This window comes from Patella vulgata, chromosome 5 (assembly GCF_932274485.2).
Source record: "Patella vulgata chromosome 5, xgPatVulg1.2, whole genome shotgun sequence".
NCBI lineage: Eukaryota > Metazoa > Mollusca > Gastropoda > Patellidae > Patella > Patella vulgata.
This window is the reverse complement of record NC_065883.2, coordinates 14,055,328-14,079,297: the sequence shown is the minus strand read 5'-3', so window position 1 is coordinate 14,079,297 and position 23,970 is coordinate 14,055,328.

Genomic DNA, 23,970 nt, shown 5'->3' with positions numbered 1-23,970 from the left:
TACCAGAGAGATAATGATCAATATATAGATCCAGATATTGTACACTATCTGTTGCTTGAATGGCATGATCATTACGCACTATTTCAAAACTACTATTTTCTACTGGGGCCAAATAAAATACATTTAGATTTACTTAAATAAGGAATAATTGGTTGTTTACTAATCAATCTGAACAAGCTTTTAAGGCTTCGCCAAGTTTTACAGATACTATGTCAAGATTTGAATGAGAAAACGGGATGGCACTGTCGTCAGCATAAATGGTTAATTTATTAATTTACAAGGGGCAGGTATGCTAATGATCATGTCATTCAGATAACAGAGAAACAACAAGGGACCCAGGATGATGCCCTGTGGAACGCCACAACAAACGTCCAAGGGGTCTGAGAAAGTTTTACAAACGTTTGACAACTTGTGTTTTGTTGGAAAGATATGAACGAGGACACCGATCAAACCTTTTTAGACAAGATATCATGGTCAACTGTGTCAAACGCTTTTTGTAGGTCCAAAAGGGAATCCCTTTTAGAAATTAATTCCAAAATGGTGGATGACATCCATGGCTCAGCCCTCTGTTTTAGCCTAACTTACCTCTTTCACCCTAACCTACCTCTTTCACTGGAGCAACTGAATTTAAGATTTCCAAAAAAGTACTTTTAAAGCCAAACAACATTTCTTTGACATTGCCTAATTGAAACAAGTTTGCAAATATTAGCTTTTCGATGAATTCACCTGATCATAATTTTTTTGAGAGATTAATAGGGGCTTTTGTACATTACCCCAGATTTCATATGATATGGTCGATAATGCTTTTGGTAGACGAAGTAATTCAAGTATAATCGGAGATGATTTGATTAAAGTTATAATTTTAAAAGCTATTAGTAATTTTAACATTGCAGGGTTTCAGTCTTAGTAACGCGTATGTTTAGATCACCAAGAATAACAGTTTCATGGTCTGCTTAATGATTTGAAAAGTGTTCTTTGAAAGAAGGTAGGAAATGATTATGGTTTGCGAGTCTGTACACAACACCCACTAGAAGAGGTTTGGATTTCGGCAACAGGAGATCGATAAAAACAAATTCCTCATAGTGTCACCTAGGTCATTTCTATCGGACATATAAACCCACACGACCACCATTGTTCATATTTAATAGACGATTCCTTTTTTTTTCGTTTTTCGCTAAACGTTCTACGGCTTTTTACATATAAACCCACACGACCACCATTGTTCATATTTAATAGACGATTCCTTTTTTTTTCGTTTTTCGCTAAACGTTCTACGGCTTTTTCAAGTGCTAGGGTTTGTATAATTGAACGACAAATCCTGTCAGGAGAACTATATACATGATCTATTTGAAATAAGCAAACAAATTTCGTACTGGTGTGCTTCTAGAAATATTGCTTTGTCTGCTAAGTATATATCGAGTACATCTAATAGCATAGGGAATGCATTATCTAAACAATTTTCTGATTCTACACAGTGGAAATTGTATAAGCATGCTTTACAGAAGATTTGTAATGTAACCATTTATTTGTAACGGATATAGATCGGTTCGTATCACAGCTTAATTTTGTAGTGGTAAAGTATGTGTCTTGGCAGCCGGACCTGTTTTGTTTTCCTCATGATACATTTAAGATGTGTTACTATAATTTTCCCCCATACAGTGTATTTGGAAAGTGCCTCAACAAAATGTCCAGAGATCAAGTAGATCAAGCTATAATAGTGCCAGGATGGCCAACACAGGTATCATATGCCCGACTTTTAGCAATGCTAATTTCAAACCCCATTCATCTGTCCTTACAGAAGGACGTTCTTTCTATGTAGTTGGAATGTGCCTCAACAAAATGTTCAGAGATCAAGTAGACCTGAGGGCTCGAGGATTTATATACCCTCGCTTAAAGTTCTATCATGACCACAATACTTCATACTAAATTTGAGAAAGAATGCGTCCAAAACGGTAGCCTCTATCGCGTTCGCAAGCAACTTATTGACGGGCGAACATGGTGATGACATTATACGCCCACATTGACATTTGTACGAATAAAAATGAATTGGATAGGTAATGAATAATGTCGTACATGAAGCAGGATAAGCTTGCTTTTTCTATAAAATATTGCCATCTGGCAAACTGGTTTCATTGTGCTTTTGAAATTGATAGCTAAAGTCCATGGTCAACAATCCATCGTTTTTTAGATAATATTTCTTTAGATAATATATTTGAACATATATTTGTTGTATATCAAATTTCACATGTTTACCTGGCCCTAGATATCACTTGATCATACAAACTGTTAAATATGTATCATTGCACTAAGTATTATAAGATTGACATTGTATGTTCGCTGTTATTACGACGCTTGTTTGCCAGGTGTCCGCCTTGCCATTCGTATCTCAGTCAAGGTAGGTGTTTTAACGTAATTACCAGGGAGTATTATCTACGAGAATTTTTTTTTATATTTCGGCTTCTAATACTTAAAAGCAAAACTAGTCGACCCGGGCATCTGGTTGAAGTTCATTTCATACCCAATCACCCATAAACATAAAATTATTTATTTGTTTTTTTCAGATGAAGACGTGTATACTTGTATTAGATTCTTTTATAAGTATTCTACTGTTTGGGCCCTTAGTATCGTCATTCTGGAGAGGAACTTGGGGTTTAGCAGATTTATATATATTTCCTGATTATCGCGTACTAAGTTTATCTGTGTCAATGACTTGTGGACTGTTTATATATCTATTAATGATAAATCTACAAGAACCATTGACTTTATTAAATAAGAAGATGAGTTCTCCTGTATTCTATATCGTTTCAAGACTGTGTTCTTATATTCTGAGTATTGCTGTAGTCAATTACTGGAGAGGTGTTTGGGGGTTTGTGGATTTAAGTGGAATAACGCTTAGAAGTGCAGGATTAACGACGGCTACTTCAACCACTGTACTTGTGATTTCAAGGGGACTATGTAACTGTCTTGCACCTCCATTAGTCACTATCTCAGATCTAGGAAGAGAAAATTATTTTAAAATCCCAACTAGGTTTAAATCACAGGTAAAAACTGAAAATGGCTGGTAAATGTAGAATTTGCTTCAAATTTAGTTTATTTATTGTCTTTGAGTTCACTGGTAGGTTATTTGAGCACAAAGAGCACGATCAAATTATGTCATCATAGAGCTAATTCCCGTTTTCAAATGTCGAATTAATGACCATTTCACTAGTTCTGTTATTTCAGCAACAATTAAAGCGATATTTGTATTAAACTATGTTAAAATAAAGCCTCAAAACACTTGGAATCTATACCCCGCCCGGCTTAACTTATCAAATTTAATTGTCAATGTTAATTGTTTAAGTGCTACTAGAATGATTCCCATGATTGTATAATAGTGATTTGACAACATAATAAGCGATAGATTTAGAAATAATTATGGTTTGACTTCCTTAAAGAAATATGCAACTATCGTTTTAAATCATTAAGCAGTGACTCTGAATTGATCATGTTTATCTCTATTTCAGCCCCGTTCATCTTTAAAATTTTATATGGATATTTGTTTCTCTGTTGTGTTTATTAGAGGATTTGCTATCGCACTATGGAGAGGGGTGTGGACATTACTGGATTTACTTCTGACACCAGGGGATGTTTTTCTATCAGCTTGGTTATCTCTTGTAGCTGGAAATATTCTAACAATCTTTCTTTTTGTGATACAATGGCCAGTCATGTATTTGGTTGGAAAATTACGACGTGTGCCACAAACAAAGGTTAAATGTATTGCATTGTTAGCCATCGAAGATTTGATGACTTTCTGTGGCACGGTGGCAACCATTTTGGTATGGCGTGGATGTTGGCATTTATACGACCAATGTTTCATTGTGGATGATACTGAATTGAGTCTTTGGGTTTCACATGGTGTAGCAGTGGTTATTGGTATGGCAATGCTCCATTACCTAGTATTCATTCAAGCTGGGTTATTTAAGGATGGAGAAGTTATAAATAGCGACGAACAAACCTTCTTTGATACAAAATTTATCACCAATTTTATACAACATGCTTTGGATACAGTAAGTATCTTGTTCAAAATCAAATCAATGGCAAGAAAACCCCCAAATGGGTTTCACCAACAATTTTAAGTTCTATTAATATTTGAACTTTTTTCGTTAAATCAATCAATATATTAAATAAGTCCAACCAGTCATTATCCCAATATTTTCCACACATTATTTACTGTTTGCTTTAATAACTATTCTTTTTACTATGTAACTACGCGACTGTATACACTAAGAAAGTTGTATTGAAGATCATAACAACTTCCTAAGAGCCCGTGCAATGCTTTGCCCCCCGACCCATAATGTTTAAAACGACGTATTAATTTGTTAACTCTGCTGCCGAGTCTGCTGGTGGCCTATTACCCCAAGGGTATCTTCAACCGAGTAGCCTCCAGCTTCTAACGTCCAGGTCGACCTCCCCCTCCTGGTATCAACAAGCAGTCCACTGTTTCTCGTTCTAGAACAACTGATACCAGTTCACATAGATAATTGCTTTACTTTTATGCTTTCACATTTGTTAATTACAGACGTAACAACTTGTGTCCTTTATGTTCAGCATGGTTGACAATATTTCAAAAAGGATTAAAATATCTGAAATAGCTGGACATCCTTTAATACTATTTCTAACAACGTGTCTCTCCAAACTGGCTATGCCCCAGCAATGCATTAAAGCAATTTTATTCAAACGCACCCAGTTTTTTTTTATTTATTTAAATAGTTGAGTGGCTAGAAAATTCATGTTCTCAAAAAATCAATTTCCAAACCAACACCCCTTTACCTCGTGACGATTTTCGTACATTAGATATGTGTGCTTCTTACATTTATTAGAACGTCAGATAGATATGTGTGCGTCTTACATTTGTAAGAACATCAGACACAACTTCTAATATGAAGGGTTCGCATAGCTATTATTATCAAATAATTCATGAATTTTAAAGCAAAAGTTTTAGCATCATATTTCTTTTTCAGAACAAGAAGACATCAGAGAAAAAGCCGGAAACTCAGGGGTGTTAAACGTAGAAGAGGATAAATAGCTGGTTACGGAAGAAATGGGTTATTTTTTTAAAAAATATGAATGATAGCACATCCTTAAACGATAAGATCGATAACAAGCCCTAAGCCCTGTATGAATTATTAGTATAAATTTATTATTAATATTTTGAATACTATGTATATAATAATATTCCCTTTTAATTCATCACATTATCACAGACACCTGTAACTTGCAAAATCTATTTAAAAAAAATAAGATTAAGCTGTATCTAAGTATAATGTCTATTACGTCCATATTCTTGTAGGGTAGGCGACATTATCAAATAGCTGGTCTGAAACCGTATTTCATATTCAGGGGAAATAACTCGTTTTTAACCGCTTCACTATTTGGCCACAGATCACCGATGATTTCCCCGTTGACTTTAATGTTAATTCTCGATTCTTAGACCGGCTTTAACCTTTTCCCAAATTTTCGTTTGGTAGAACGCTTTCTACCACAGATGGGGCAACATGTGGTAAACTCTTGCCAAAAAGCACGTATGAGATTCATCTCGTAGAGAGAACTAAGCATGCAATTTTCCGCCCTATATTTCAATCTAACCAACCTCTTAACTCTTGTATCTATCCGCCTCAAAATCATGAATATTCACCAACACCTGACAGAAAATGCATATTCAAACCCCTTTCTTTAATTCTACACCGGGGATCACGTGGTTAAGACGCTGGCTCGCTAGCCTGGAGGTCGGGTGTTCGATCCCTGCATTGGCCTAGAAAGTTCATCCAGATTTTCCAGCGTGGTTTCCCCTTGTCAGTGATACAGGACGGAGGGCCTGACAAGGACAGCTGTCTAGTCGTTCGGTGTACGAAAAACCGAGGTCCCGTTTACACACTGGCGTGCACATAAAAGGTCCCTTGGCAGTTGGAATTTGATATAAGAGGAGGCCGTAGTGCCGCTGCACGGGCAAAATTTCCCTCATAGCACACTGTATATGGCGTATGCCCGTCTTCATTAGCCCAGTTTAGGAGCAAAACAGTAGGACGTTAAACCCCATTTCATTTCATTTCAATTCTACACCAAAAAGTCAACAAAGATCGCCACGCAAAAGGGGGGGTGACTAAAAATATCTTTGGCTCTTGGTGAGCCGTGTCCAATTGTAGCTATAACGGTGTCTACGACTCACCTACAATGGCAAATGGCAAACGCCCAAAAAATAGAGATACTGAAATCTGATTATAGGGATTCCTTTTTCTCCCGCGTATTTCTTACTCTGCTGTAAAAATGAGAATTACCTGAAAATTCACAACGAAATGCCATATGCTGGTGATACGAGAAGGTGTATATTTAAATCCCAGCCAACAAAAAACAAAAACGCAATCCCCACAATGCGTTAATTTTATACACCGGTAATAGTAAAGACTGAATGTATAAAAATCATCAGAAATACGTCTAATTAAACCCGCACATACTCTTTCTTTAATAGTGCCTTATGTTATATTTATTTATTTGTTTGCTGGGGGGGGGGGGGGGTACTTATTATTTCGTCAGCGTAGATTTATAAGGACACTTTGGCTTTCGCCACTGATCGAACATGTTTACATTACAAAGTTTGCAACATTTTAGACGAATCTGCCCATTCATATTTAAGTTAGGAGAGAACTCGGCGATTACAATTATTTCGAAATATGATTTTGGTCGAAAAACCGTAAATAATTATTTCATCAGCTTAGAATTATTAACACCTAAAAGCGAATACTTAAACATACATTATGCAAGAGCTAAATCTGCCTATTAATTAAACCTATTAATTAGACTTTTATTAACATGGCAAGGCCATGATCAACTCTCGATGCCATCGGATATCTCCGATATTAAGTAGATTAGTACGGTTCCAGCCATATTTTTTTATTTAATCTAAAAATGGTGAAGCGAGGATAAGCTTTGAACAACCAGTGCGGTAGTTACAATTAAAGCTGCACACATCTTGTCAAACCGTTAAAAGCTAACATCTTCGCTGATAAAAGACCAATTTGAGCAAAATTTTCAATTAATTCATTTTGCATCATCTACGATTATTTTCGAACTATTATAGTAAGAACGGCCATTTATCTAAATCTTAATAATGTATCTTTAAAGAATTGAGTGAATAGAATACCTGTCTTTAAATGGCATTTAAAATATACGCCTTCTCGTATTATCAGCACATGGCATTTTTTCGTTTGGGAGTGAATTTTCCGGTAGTTCTAATGTTTACAACAGCATAAGAAATACGCGGGATATAATCACAGACACCGGTATCTTTAATACTAAACACCTCGCCCAGGATTATAAATCCGTCAGCTTTACGGGTAGAAATCATGGAATAAGCTATATCTTCACGGTTTCGGCGTTGGATTGGGCTTATTCCATGATTCTACCCGAAAAGCCGACGGATAGGAATTCTGTAAAGGAAAAACGACATCGACTACAAGGTGAGAAACGTTTGTCCAACTTACGGTGGGATTGAAGTCAACTTCCCCTACATTCCGTCAACAAGTCGCAATACTCACTGACAGTTGACAATTTGAAAATGGAATTACCGCAAAATAAGACATCCTCACGATTTGCAGTATTTGTCGATTCTTGTGTTTGCCGCCTATCAGCGCTATCATTTGTTTCAAGCTACGATCACGAAGACAAAACGATCCATTGAATTTGAAAAGGAGAGCAAATGGCATTCGATTGGATAACAAACCCAGCATGTGTGTCAAGTTAGATTTATAGCACAGCGCCCACGAGTTAACTGGTTTAACCACCGAGGCTGTTCACGTACCAGAACGTATATCCATGATTGAAAATGTTCATTTTGTGTGGGTCATAATGTTCGCTTCGCATGTGTAACAGATTTTACATGTAAGGACGGTGAAATTTACAACAAAAATATGGTAAGTGTGTTAGATTTTCCTGCCACACCTCGCTATCTGTCAAAATGGGACAGGGCTAATTCTCATATGCACCATTTGTATGGAAATGCGGTTTCAGTCGAACGATATCGCCCTCTTTCCACCAATATTTCATGGCGTCGTCGATCGCCAGTTAGCCTCATTTTAGTGTTTTCAGTGTGACATTTGATTTCAGTTATATTTAATATTTGGTTTTATTTGTAGAGAGATGGGGTTTATCGTCCACGCGAAACAAACTAGGTCATTTCGGTATTAGGTTTTATTTATATATATATATATATATATATATACTATTCAAAAAAAGTAGGGGATATTTGATTTTGGGGGCATAATACTAAAATATGCAAATTACTACGAAAAAAGTCACTATAGAACCTAACAGAAGAAACATTTCCAGCTACATGTGACGCCCAAACGCACCAATAGCTACCGCTTGGAATGCAGGTGATGCTTAGGATCATCATGGGGGTCCAACCCAAGATTTGCACGACTCTGACTTTGAATGTTACAGTCATTGTGGCATTGAATTCCAGGGTGGAAACATCAGTTTAATTGTTTTAGTGACCAGAAAACAAATTTTGATATGCGTCGGCTTACCCAAAATGAAAGGTTACGTGCCCTTGGCATGCTACAGATCGGCACAACACAGGCGGTTGTGGCGCGGACGATGAATGTTTCTCAGTCTGTCATAAGCAGGCTATGGTCCAGATACCGTGATACACAATCTGTACAGGACAGACCACGCTCAGGTCGACCAAGGGCGACAACTCAAGCCCAGGATCGATTTATCCGTACCTTGGCCTTGAGAAATCGTGTCATCACAGCAAATCAGATCAGCGCTCGTCTTCAAACAGACACTGGTCTGAGAGTGAGTGGCCAGACGATTCGGAATCGACTGCATAGGGGTCACCTTCGCGCCCGACGTCCTCGCGTGATCCCTTGTTTGAGAGATCATCACATTCAGGCAAGACGTCGTTAGTGTAGGGATCGTCAACACTGGGATAATCGACGCTGGAGCAATGTGATGTTTTCAGATGAGTCAAGGTTCACTGTTGATTTTTTGGACAGACGTAGGAGGGTGTGGCGTCGTCGAAACGAGCGCTTCCAAGACGTTAACGTCATCAGACATGATCGATTTGGGGGTGGTTCTGTTATGGTGTGGGGAGGCATCACTGTTGCTGGAAGAACGGCTTTACATGTTGTTGCAGGGCGTGTTACAGGCCAGTACTACCGGGACAACATCTTGGCAGTCCATGTTGTGCCGTTCGCACGACGTCATGGCCGCCGTTTCATCTTCCAGGATGACAACGCAAGATGTCACAGGTCCAGGATCGTTACAGGTTACCTCCAACAACAGAACATCACCACATTACCTTGGCCAGCACTGAGTCCCGACCTCTCCCCCATCGAGCATGTCTGGGACATGCTTGGACAGAGGTTACGTCAACAACGTCCTGCCAATGTCCAAGAACTTGCTGCTGCGTTGCAACAGGAATGGGACAATCTGGACCAAAATGACCTTAGACGTCTCTTAGGAGTATGCCACGTCGGATCAATGCTTGTTTGGCAAACAGAGGAGGATTTACCCGTTACTGACTTGGTTGTGATGCTGTGGTAACTTTGCTGTTTGACCCCGGGTATCATTTTACCCTTATAATGGTCAGTCTGTGCCTTACTTAGTTCAACGATCATTTGGAATAAATCGATGAATGTGAACTTCATTTCATTTTGTCATTTGTTTCTTCGTCAGTTTCATTAGGTGACTTTAATAACACTTAAAAATCAAATATCCCCTACTTTTTTTGAATAGTATATATATATACTCTTAAAAAAAAGTAGGGGATATTGAAATGCAAATACCTTTGCAGGTTGCGATATGATAAATAGTCATGGACATTTGACAGGCTTTGAGAGTATGTTCACAGATGAAGAACTTAGTGTCCCAACAGAACCACAGAGATGCACATGCGACACGCAATAGTGCCATACACGTAGGAGGGGTTCATTGTCAAATTTGACAGTTCAAGGAAGGGTTGATGAAAACTGCCCTGTGCTGGTTTATCCTATCCATGTTTGCTTTCCTATCGGTTTTTGCATACGATTTTCTGTTTAGCGAATCCTTGCTTTAGTGTGTTACCTTTAATTTGATCGGGAGACGTGTTGGTCGATGTCAACGTCAACCGACAACACTGCAAGAATTGGCCGTGGCACTGCAAGAGAAGTGGGTCAGAATTCCCCAAATCGTGATTGGGTGGTTGACTAGGAGTATGCCACGACGAATTGCCATTACTCATTATTAAGACAAAAATCAAAAACGTCCATTTTCACTTTTGACAGTGTATCTCTTTGCGTGTGAAATGGGGCCGTCAGATAAGCCGCCCATATGAACTGTTTATGTTCATGTGTAGGCAATTGACCTGTTATTAACATACACTGGTTACCTCTAATAAAAACAGCAGTGTATTTCCGCAGTTTTGTGTTGTTTCTGAATATCGATATGGAACTTTGTGACCTGGAGAAAAGTATCTGCAAATCAGAAGATTGTTGAAATTGGCGTCGAAAATAAATTTCCTAACAATACCTGCCAATTTGGAGAATTGCCACTTCCTAACTTGACTATTTTAGTATTGCGTGTTCTGTCGGTCCTGAATGTCGACAGGTTGGACGGCTTTGTTACTGTTTCTTAAAGACTCGTTTTAATTGTTACATCCCATTGACAGCTTAGCCTACGAAAAGCACTCCCGAGTTATTGTAGGAAATCCCAGAGAACCAAGTTCGACTGACAATGGCTCATGGCGTCTTAGCAAGGTTTAGTAATTCTGATCGTTACCTTGGTAATTGTCGATATGGTTCACCCGTATTCCATGTTTTGGAATTTCAACCAGCGGTTGTATGCAAAATACGCCCCTTTTCGCACGAGCTAAAATCCATAATCCAGGGGCCATAATCCAGAAAGGTACGGTCCGATATGCATGAATATTGACAAGAGCCGAGATCTTTGGGATATAAACATATATTTTAAGTTTCATCAAAATCGGACAAAATTGTGATTTCTGGAGGGTCCTCAATCTTGGTATTACATCGTCTTACACTATTGGTGTACAAGGAGCTGTCATATTTTCGGGCAGGTTCGGTCTGACTTTCACGAAATTCGAACTGAACCACCATTAGGGTGTAACGGTGGGACCACAAACTAAAAACGTGATTTTTCGTACAGTGCGGGGCCAGAATCCAATTGTAGCTATAACGGTGTCTACGACTCACCTACAATGGCGAATGGGAAACGCCCAAAAAATAGAGATACTGAAATCTGATTATAGGGATTCCTTTTTCTCCCGCGTATTTCTTACTCTGCTGTAAAAATGAGAATTACCTGAAAATTCACAACGAAATGCCATATGCTGGTGATACGAGAAGGTGTATATTTAAATCCCAGCCAACAAAAAACAAAAACGCAATCCCCACAATGCGTTAATTTTATACACCGGTAATAGTAAAGACTGAATGTATAAAAATCATCAGAAATACGTCTAATAAAACCCGCACATACTCTTTCTTTAATAGTGCCTTATGTTATATTTATTTATTTGTTTGCTGGGGGGGGGGGGGTACTTATTATTTCGTCAGCGTAGATTTATAAGGACACTTTGGCTTTCGCCACTGATCGAACATGTTTACATTACAAAGTTTGCAACATTTTAGACGAATCTGCCCATTCATATTTAAGTTAGGAGAGAACTCGGCGATTACAATTATTTCGAAATATGATTTTGGTCGAAAAACCGTAAATAATTATTTCATCAGCTTAGAATTATTAACACCTAAAAGCGAATACTTAAACATACATTATGCAAGAGCTAAATCTGCCTATTAATTAAACCTATTAATTAGACTTTTATTAACATGGCAAGGCCATGATCAACTCTCGATGCCATCGGATATCTCCGATATTAAGTAGATTAGTACGGTTCCAGCCATATTTTTTTATTTAATCTAAAAATGGTGAAGCGAGGATAAGCTTTGAACAACCAGTGCGGTAGTTACAATTAAAGCTGCACACATCTTGTCAAACCGTTAAAAGCTAACATCTTCGCTGATAAAAGACCAATTTGAGCAAAATTTTCAATTAATTCATTTTGCATCATCTACGATTATTTTCGAACTATTATAGTAAGAACGGCCATTTATCTAAATCTTAATAATGTATCTTTAAAGAATTGAGTGAATAGAATACCTGTCTTTAAATGGCATTTAAAATATACGCCTTCTCGTATTATCAGCACATGGCATTTTTTCGTTTGGGAGTGAATTTTCCGGTAGTTCTAATGTTTACAACAGCATAAGAAATACGCGGGATATAATCACAGACACCGGTATCTTTAATACTAAACACCTCGCCCAGGATTATAAATCCGTCAGCTTTACGGGTAGAAATCATGGAATAAGCTATATCTTCACGGTTTCGGCGTTGGATTGGGCTTATTCCATGATTCTACCCGAAAAGCCGACGGATAGGAATTCTGTAAAGGAAAAACGACATCGACTACAAGGTGAGAAACGTTTGTCCAACTTACGGTGGGATTGAAGTCAACTTCCCCTACATTCCGTCAACAAGTCGCAATACTCACTGACAGTTGACAATTTGAAAATGGAATTACCGCAAAATAAGACATCCTCACGATTTGCAGTATTTGTCGCTTCTTGTGTTTGCCGCCTATCAGCGCTATCATTTGTTTCAAGCTACGATCACGAAGACAAAACGATCCATTGAATTTGAAAAGGAGAGCAAATGACATTCGATTGGATAACAAACCCAGCATGTGTGTCAAGTTAGATTTATAGCACAGCGCCCACGAGTTAACTGGTTTAACCACCGAGGCTGTTCACGTACCAGAACGTATATCCATGATTGAAAATGTTCATTTTGTGTGGGTCATAATGTTCGCTTCGCATGTGTAACAGATTTTACATGTAAGGACGGTGAAATTTACAACAAAAATATGGTAAGTGTGTTAGATTTTCCTGCCACACCTCGCTATCTGTCAAAATGGGACAGGGCTAATTCTCATATGCACCATTTGTATGGAAATGCGGTTTCAGTCGAACGATATCGCCCTCTTTCCACCAATATTTCATGGCGTCGTCGATCGCCAGTTAGCCTCATTTTAGTGTTTTCAGTGTGACATTTGATTTCAGTTATATTTAATATTTGGTTTTATTTGTAGAGAGATGGGGTTTATCGTCCACGCGAAACAAACTAGGTCATTTCGGTATTAGGTTTTATTTATATATATATATATATATATATATATACTATTCAAAAAAAGTAGGGGATATTTGATTTTGGGGGCATAATACTAAAATATGCAAATTACTACGAAAAAAGTCACTATAGAACCTAACAGAAGAAACATTTCCAGCTACATGTGACGCCCAAACGCACCAATAACTACCGCATGGAATGCAGGTGATGCTTAGGATCATCATGGGGGTCCAACCCAAGATTTGCACGACTCTGACTTTGAATGTTACAGTCATTGTGGCATTGAATTCCAGGGTGGAAACATCAGTTTAATTGTTTTAGTGACCAGAAAACAAATTTTGATATGCGTCGGCTTACCCAAAATGAAAGGTTACGTGCCCTTGGCATGCTACAGATCGGCACAACACAGGCGGTTGTGGCGCGGACGATGAATGTTTCTCAGTCTGTCATAAGCAGGCTATGGTCCAGATACCGTGATACACAATCTGTACAGGACAGACCACGCTCAGGTCGACCAAGGGCGACAACTCAAGCCCAGGATCGATTTATCCGTACCTTGGCCTTGAGAAATCGTGTCATCACAGCAAATCAGATCAGCGCTCGTCTTCAAACAGACACTGGTCTGAGAGTGAGTGGCCAGACGATTCGGAATCGACTGCATAGGGGTCACCTTCGCGCCCGACGTCCTCGCGTGATCCCTTGTTTGAGAGATCATCACATTCAGGCAAGACGTCGTTAGTGTAGGGATCGTCAACACTGGGATAATCGACGCTGGAGCAATGTGATGTTTTCAGATGAGTCAAGGTTCACTGTTGATTTTTTGGACAGACGTAGGAGGGTGTGGCGTCGTCGAAACGAGCGCTTCCAAGACGTTAACGTCATCAGACATGATCGATTTGGGGGTGGTTCTGTTATGGTGTGGGGAGGCATCACTGTTGCTGGAAGAACGGCTTTACATGTTGTTGCAGGGCGTGTTACAGGCCAGTACTACCGGGACAACATCTTGGCAGTCCATGTTGTGCCGTTCGATCTTCCAGGATGACAACGCAAGATGTCACAGGTCCAGGATCGTTACAGGTTACCTCCAACAACAGAACATCACCACATTACCTTGGCCAGCACTGAGTCCCGACCTCTCCCCCATCGAGCATGTCTGGGACATGCTTGGACAGAGGTTACGTCAACGTCAACAACGTCCTGCCAATGTCCAAGAACTTGCTGCTGCGTTGCAACAGGAATGGGACAATCTGGACCAAAATGACCTTAGACGTCTCTTAGGAGTATGCCACGTCGGATCAATGCTTGTTTGGCAAACAGAGGAGGATTTACCCGTTACTGACTTGGTTGTGATGCTGTGGTAACTTTGCTGTTTGACCCCGGGTATCATTTTACCCTTATAATGGTCAGTCTGTGCCTTACTTAGTTCAACGATCATTTGGAATAAATCGATGAATGTGAACTTCATTTCATTTTGTCATTTGTTTCTTCGTCAGTTTCATTAGGTGACTTTAATAACACTTAAAAATCAAATATCCCCTACTTTTTTTGAATAGTATATATATATACTCTTAAAAAAAAGTAGGGGATATTGAAATGCAAATACCTTTGCAGGTTGCGATATGATAAATAGTCATGGACATTTGACAGGCTTTGAGAGTATGTTCACAGATGAAGAACTTAGTGTCCCAACAGAACCACAGAGATGCACATGCGACACGCAATAGTGCCATACACGTAGGAGGGGTTCATTGTCAAATTTGACAGTTCAAGGAAGGGTTGATGAAAACTGCCCTGTGCTGGTTTATCCTATCCATGTTTGCTTTCCTATCGGTTTTTGCATACGATTTTCTGTTTAGCGAATCCTTGCTTTAGTGTGTTACCTTTAATTTGATCGGGAGACGTGTTGGTCGATGTCAACGTCAACCGACAACACTGCAAGAATTGGCCGTGGCACTGCAAGAGAAGTGGGTCAGAATTCCCCAAATCGTGATTGGGTGGTTGACTAGGAGTATGCCACGACGAATTGCCATTACTCATTATTAAGACAAAAATCAAAAACGTCCATTTTCACTTTTGACAGTGTATCTCTTTGCGTGTGAAATGGGGCCGTCAGATAAGCCGCCCATATGAACTGTTTATGTTCATGTGTAGGCAATTGACCTGTTATTAACATACACTGGTTACCTCTAATAAAAACAGCAGTGTATTTCCGCAGTTTTGTGTTGTTTCTGAATATCGATATGGAACTTTGTGACCTGGAGAAAAGTATCTGCAAATCAGAAGATTGTTGAAATTGGCGTCGAAAATAAATTTCCTAACAATACCTGCCAATTTGGAGAATTGCCACTTCCTAACTTGACTATTTTAGTATTGCGTGTTCTGTCGGTCCTGAATGTCGACAGGTTGGACGGCTTTGTTACTGTTTCTTAAAGACTCGTTTTAATTGTTACATCCCATTGACAGCTTAGCCTACGAAAAGCACTCCCGAGTTATTGTAGGAAATCCCAGAGAACCAAGTTCGACTGACAATGGCTCATGGCGTCTTAGCAAGGTTTAGTAATTCTGATCGTTACCTTGGTAATTGTCGATATGGTTCACCCGTATTCCATGTTTTGGAATTTCAACCAGCGGTTGTATGCAAAATACGCCCCTTTTCGCACGAGCTAAAATCCATAATCCAGGGGCCATAATCCAGAAAGGTACGGTCCGATATGCATGAATATTGACAAGAGCCGAGATCTTTGGGATATAAACATATATTTTAAGTTTCATCAAAATCGGACAAAATTGTGATTTCTGGAGGGTCCTCAATCTTGGTATTACATCGTCTTACACTATTGGTGTACAAGGAGCTGTCATATTTTCGGGCAGGTTCGGTCTGACTTTCACGAAATTCGAACTGAACCACCATTAGGGTGTAACGGTGGGACCACAAACTAAAAACGTGATTTTTCGTACAGTGCGGGGCCAGAATCCAGAAAGTTACGGTCCGAAATCTTTGGGTTATGAACATACATTCTTGTTTCATCAAGATCGGATAAAATTGTTACTTCTAGAGTTCGATATGTGCAAATATCGGAAGGAACCGATTGTGACCTTTAGCTAAAAACGTCGATTTTCGTACAATCAGGGGCCATAATCCACGAAGTTACGGTCCGATACTTGCCAGTTTCGAGAGGAACCAAGGTCTTTATACTTTAAGTTTCGCCAAAATCGGATATAAATTGTATACTTTAAGTTTCGCCAAAATCGGATATAAATTGTGACCCATAGAGTGTCCACAAATTGTGGACGTTTAGGCGGACAGGGGCGACAATATACGTCCACATGATAATTTGGGTGTATAAAAATCCTTAATATTATGACTCCTGGGATGCTAACAAAATTTCACAATCGAAGGGCTGCACTTTATTGAACACAAGTAATTATGATGTTAGATACAACGCGGTCTGATTTTAGCATAGGATCGAGTGGCACTTCTAGAACGAAAGACTTTCAGAACAAAACCTTATTATCCTCTATACTGATCCCTGGATTGAGAGATCCCCAGTTGCGAGCAAAGGCGTACGGGTCCGATAAATATTAGAAGGCAGAACCTAAAATGTCCCCAAAAATTAATTTCGGGTTACAGATGGTGGTGCCGGTGGCGAAGGGGCAGAGCTTACTGTGTATTTGATATATTGGTGATATTTATATAAACTTTTAAAACATCTTGCGTTATCATGTATCCTCACCCTATCCCGAACACTTAAAGCAGCGAATCTAAACTTTTTTTAAGAGCCGCATATAGTTGTTACAGTGGGATATTGGATTACGACGGTTGTATTAACATCTATTTCTATGTAACTCATCAGTGGTTTGCGCAAATGAAATTAATTGTCAGACCGTTTAAGCTTCTATATTTAAAAATAAAATATATAATATGAGGTTAACGATAAAAAAAAATTCATTGTTAATACATTTGGAGCATGACGTGATTTTTAAATTTTTTAATAACCAGAATCCTTTTATGAATGGTGTTTCACGTTTCACTGAGTGTCCATTGGAATACTATATGATAATTTATGCGAAATTGTATTAGACGAATAATAGTGCACCAGCGGATATGATTTATAATTTGATATATACATGTTTTATGTTTATTCTCCATTGTCAGTATATGAGCTATGGTATGAGTTTATTTGACACTATTTTGCCTTATTACACTATTTTGCCTATACCATTTTTTTAGGACTTCGATTTTGTCTAATGGTTTGGATTGTTCGTACTTGGTTTTATTTTATTATTAAATTGGTTATGATATATTGTGAGGAAAATAGAAGGGAAGTCTGATACATGAATTGAACTATAGCTTAAATGACAATATTGGTGCCAGTCATTATCACATATGTGATAGAACTGGTTAAACACGTTCCAAATATTATTTTACCACATAGATCATTGCTACGATAGATGCGTAATCAATGCTTCAACAAGCGGACGTAACGAACGCAAAAGAAAAACATGAGTTATCCCCCTATAACTGACTGAAGTGACGAGTGATAACAGATACATGGGCGAATGTCTTCTCACTAATAATTCCTTCGAAGACCAAAAGTTGTTATATGAGAATGAAAGAGTATATCTGACAATTCAAAAAAGTAATTGAATGTCATTAGATAAGAGAACACGAGAAAAATAGAAACAGTCCGTACATTCACGTGTGTGTATATTTATTCATCCTTTACTAAACACATTAAGGTCATACTAGCTTAATGATCAAGAATGTGTCTGTTGACCAAATTTGGTAATGAGACCATGTTGGTATGCAAGGCATGAAACATGACCGACCACATGATTACAATTACGTCAAATTTGACCAATTAGAAAATGGGTAGCTAAAATCCAAGCACAGAAAAATACTCTAGATGTGCGTGATTGTCAGTTGGCCCACTACCTGGGTATTGCATGCTTTTATGGGTATAATAGCAGCTATTTTGTCGGGCGGTTTCGGTCCGATTTTCACGAAATTGGAACTCAGCCGTAATTATGGCGCAACGGTGATGTATTTGAACGGTTTTGACAATCAAATAGAAACTGTGAGGTCTAGAGGGTCCCCAAGCTACAAATGACGAGATCTTTCGGTTATAAACATGCATTGTCAGTTTCATCAAAATCGTATAAAAATTGTGACCTCTAGAGCGTCCACAACCTTGGAATTATTAGGAATATATTTGTAAAGTTCAGCATCGCAGGAAACCACAAGGGATTGGGAAAAGAAATATAATTTCACTTCATTGCTGAGTAATTTCATTAGCCAGAAAGCGTCTTTATCCCCCCCCCCCCCAATCAAAAATTGCTTCCGCCGGCCCTGTTACTAGAAATTGTATTTTTACATCAGTTCCAGTTGCGTGAGTAGAAGCCTGAAACAATGTTGAATAAAAACTGTATTTTGGTTCATATGATGTGTTATTATCCATGCTCATGAAGCTATCATGCATTTAACAAACAAGTCAACAGTGAGGCTGATGTCCCCCGCCGCATCCCAAAATAAATAGATGACATACTAATTAATTGCACATTTATTTTATTTAAAAGTATCCAGCAATAAAACACCGATCATCTAATCTTAGTATCTCCATTAAAATAAAAGTACTATTGTCCCAAAGCATCGACCAATAAAACAGCTTAGCTTTATCAGATCAGCGGCTGTCAGGCAGGATACGCCCACAATTTGGAAGAGATGGACAGAGAACAAGCTAAAAAAAATGTGTTTTTTCGTACAATCAATAGACATAATTAAGGAAGTTACGATCGGATATGCACGAATATCTACAGGAGCCAAGATTGTTGGGTTATAAATATGCATTTCCAGTTTCATCAAAATGGGATCAAAGTTTTGGGCTTTAGAGGTTTTCACGAAATTCGAACATAGCCTTTTTAGGGTGTAACGGATATATTCAAACGGATTTTTGAATCAGATAAAAATTGTTACCTCTAGAGTGACACAAGCTAAAAACTTGATCAATGGCCATACAATCAATGAAGTTACCATCCAATATGCGCGACGTTTGACAGGAACTAAGATCATTGGGTTATAAACCTGTATTTTAAGTTTCGTCAAAATCGGATCACAATTATGACCTCGAGAGGGTCCACAACCTCGATATACCATGATCAATGGCCATACAATCAATGAAGTTACCATCCAATATGTGCGACGTTTGGCAGGAACTAAGATCATTGGGTTATAAACCTGTATTTTAAGTTTCGTCAAAATCGGATCACCATTATGACCTCGAGAGGGTCCACAACCTCGATATACCATGATCAATGGCCATACAATCAATGAAGTTACCATCCAATATGTGCGACGTTTGACAGGAACTAAGATCATTGGGTTATAAACATGTATTTTAAGTTTCGTCAAAATCGGATCACAATTATGACCTCGAGAGGGTCCACAACCTCGATATACCATATTTTTACACTATTTGCGTAGGAGTTCCGGCCATTGTGTCCGGTAGTTTTGGTCCGATTTTCACGAAATTCGAACTCAAGCGACATTACAGGATAGCGGTGATATACGCAAACGGTTTTTGAAATAGGATAATAATTGTGACCTCTAGAGGAACCACAAGCTAAAAACGAGATTTTTCGTACAATCAGGGACCATAAATCAGGAAGTTACGATCCGATATGCGCAAATACCGAAAGGAACCAAGATCTTTGGGTTATAAACATGCATTTCAAGTTTCATCAAAATCAGATGAAAATTGTGACCTCGTACAATCAGGGGCCATAATCCACGAAGTTATGGTCCGATATATGCCAATATAGAAAGAACAGATATTTGGGAAATAGATCTATATTTTAAGTTTCGTCAAAATCGAATAAAAATTGTGACCTGTGGAGTGTCCATGAACATATTGTGACCGGACAGGGACGACGACAATAATATACGTCCACATGAAAATTTGTCGTATGAACATTTTAATCATTGAACTCAGTCAGGACATTCGCCTAATAAACATCTACACAAAGTTTAGCATAAGTGGAAAATGCGCATTCACCTTAATAGACATCTACCCCAAGTTTGAACATTCTACCTAAATTAGAAGGAGTGTTTTTTTGTTCCAAAGTCTTTACTAATCACATTGCTTTTTGCTTTATATAATGAAACTATACGCACAGTTTTATCACTCTCACTTAATTAGAACTAAAGTTATCATGTCCCAAAGCATTAACCAATCAAATTGCTTATCTGTGCTTACCCGAAGCAGAAATTGCTCATCTTCGATCTCCATCAGGGCATTCACCTAGTAAATAATTACAACAAATTTGAACATTCTAGCCCAATTAGAAGTCTAGTTATTGTGTCCCAAAACGTATGACGGACAGGCACATTTTCATAGACGCCTGTTTTCATCGAAAGGCGGGGGACAATTATTAAATACATATCTTGTTCCAAAACATTAACAATCGCGTGCGCCCGATGGCCTAGAAAGCTGATAATAGTCTTGCCATGTTAATAAATGTTTTAATTAACAATTTAGACAACATTTAAGTGCCAAAGAAAGACCTGCAATAGGCAGTTTTAGCTCTTACACAATGCATCTCAAACCCCTAGCCCCTTTTCCAACGAGTAATAATGTGTACACCCAATTGTGGGCTGTAACGAATTTATCGAATGAGCGAATAGGTTGTTATTTAATAAAGTACTTAACGTGTTAAGTTTATATATTTACTCAAGGCTATTTATATTATTACAGTGCTTATATTGGCCCCCAGAACACCAAATGGATTCCTCGGTTTTACAAAATTTAGCCATTGCTAGATTAGTCTGAAATTTCCCAACTCTTAGGTACTTGATACAAGCAATCTGATTAAAATACAGATCTATATTTCGTTTCGTTTTTTTTTATACTTTCGATCGCCTACACTACATGAAGATCTGACAAGTTATAGCGATAGGTCACGTAAGGGGTCAAAAGACCGACTTATGACCCTATGATGTCAGACATTTGATTAACCAATCAGCATTGATGTTACTAGTGGATTACCCACAGTTTCGTGCAAAACACACCTAAAGCTCGCCGTGACAGACTGTTTCATTGGCTTATCCCTGACACCATTCCGAACACGAGTTAAATAATAACTCTTCCAGATCCAAGTGTAGTAAAGACAAGTAAAACGAAATTTTGAAGTATAAAAACGAAACGAAATAGGATCTGTGTTTTAATCAGATTGTTGATACAAGCACATAAAGGAATATTATAGACTCCTCACCCCGAACACAAGAACAACAACCTTTAATTGCATAATGGAAGAACAAAAAGTAATGTAATCTTTAAGAGGTATTTAGTAACTGGGTATACCAATAAACTATAACACATACGGCCACAGATCACTAAACATTTGCCCATTGACTTTAATGTTAATTCTCGTCTATTAGACCGGCTCTAACTTTTTCCCAAATTTTCGTTGGGTAGAACGCTTTCTACCACAGATGGAGCAACATGTGGCAACCTCTTGCCCAAAAGCACGTATGAGGTTCACCATGGAAAACTTGAGATACACAAGCTGGAAGTAGAAACAAGAAAACATGAAATTTCGGACCCTACATTTCAACCTAACCAACCTCTCAACTCTTGTATCCTTCCGCCTCAAAATCATGAATCAAACCCTTTTCTTCGATTCTACACCAAAAAGTCAACAAAAATCGCCATGCAAAAGGGGGAAAAGGGAAAGGGAGAGAAAGACTAAAAATAACTTTTTCCCTACATTCGTGGGTGACGGCGTAGAAATATTTGGTGAGCTGTGTCCTATATAGGGGCGAAACTTCAGGTATCACCAAAAAGTCTTTTTTATGTGCTTCCCATATGTTCTGGTAACATACAGGTGAAAGGAAATCAAAATCAAAGAATAACTGCAAAAATGATGGCCCTTTAAGTATACATGCCGCTTTATGTACAGTAGTGCATCTCAGGTCCATTGGCCTTTTGTGCTAAAATTTAAAAATATTTCTTATTAAAGGCAGTATTTGAGTTCTGTGAAAAAATTAGACAAGTTACAAACAAATTACACAGAAAACACTCATAAGCTGGATTTTTTTTTCAAAAATATAATTTTTTTACTGCCATGTCATGAAAAATGTACAAAATTTACATGTAGCAATTTAAAAAAAACCCAATTATTTTCCACTTTTTAGATAGCCAGACCGAAAAGGGATATATTTTCAGAAACCCTGGCCAATATACAAACAGAAAAATCACAAATCAGCTGCATTGATTGTAATATTAGAGATCTATACTTAAACATGTATCGCCACCCCCTAAATATGTCACTGACTGAATGAATCTAATCTTTGGTTGCAGAAGTAACATCATCAAAGCAATCTGTCTAATAGCTATGTGTAACCATCCCTGGCTAACATATGTACATATAAACTAAAATATGTGCAATAAATATGAATTATGGTTAAAAATAGGCCTTGGGGAAAGAAAAAACTGCCATATTTGGTGTATGACCACCCCTCTGTAACAAAAGGGTCACAGAATACACAATTTTCACAAATTTGGGAAAATTTCAAGGTTTTCAACATCTCAAGGCTCAGAGGCACCATACAAATCTTTATTGCAATTCTTGTGCTGAAGCAAGATGTCTGGACCTTTACATCAATTGCCTGAAAAAATGAAGTCCAAAAAGTAATTATGACAGAGTTGACAAGATGAAGGAGGCCTGAAAAGGAGCAATATTAACATTTAACTGTTCTATAAGTAACATAAATGCAACAATCACCACAAATCCTAGACTTTGATAAGAAAATATTGAACATTAAGCTGACATTTACACATCTACACCAGTTTTATATTAGGGTGTGGTCTTATTGGCCTGACATGTCTCTGGGTTCTAACTTTGACTTTAAACAAAAAGGCTTAGAAATTTTTGAAATGTACAAATTAGCTATTTATTAGTGAAAAACAACATTCCTAGCTAGCTGTAATTCAACCACAAATTCCAATTACTATCATTTTATTGTCAACACAGGTGCAATTAAATCTCTCAAAACACATTAATAAAAAAGGGTGGGATGGGGCATTTATAGCCTCTCCTAAGGAAACGGTGGAGTTAAAAATGGCTAGAAAGACTGGAATATTGCTTTCTACGTGAAGGAAATGCAAGAATTTAATGTTACAAAGAAGAAAAAAATGCTTGTTCTGGGTAAAACAGTAGCAAAATTGAGCCAACCCCTGTTTTGAACATTTTGTACAAACCCATCTGCTGTACATTATTAACTCAGTTTTACCAATTTTCAATTTTCTGTAGGAAAGCTGGGGCTATTTCTAAACCTGATAAACTTGCAGATCCTATCTAAGTTATATTAGCAATGAAAATCAGATGCATTTTAGACATTCTGACTCATTTGAGTAGTCATGAAAGGATTGATTTCTACATTGAAACGGGGGGAATCCAAAGATTTTCTTTGAATATTCCTGATTTCTAGACAAAATTTGGTGAAATTACAATACTGTTCACTGTATCTGAGGTTGAATAAGCCAAAATTGGACATTAAAATATTTTTCTTACTATTAAAAATTAAATAAAAACTGAAAATTGAGAAATTTGCAGTAAAATCACAATTTTTCTCCAAATTTTGATTTTTTTTTTTTTAAATTTAACTTTTTTTTAGTTTTTCAGTAGTCAAAATATTTTATTCATATTTTCTGAGAGTTTAATCTTCATATTTTCAAAACTAAGGCA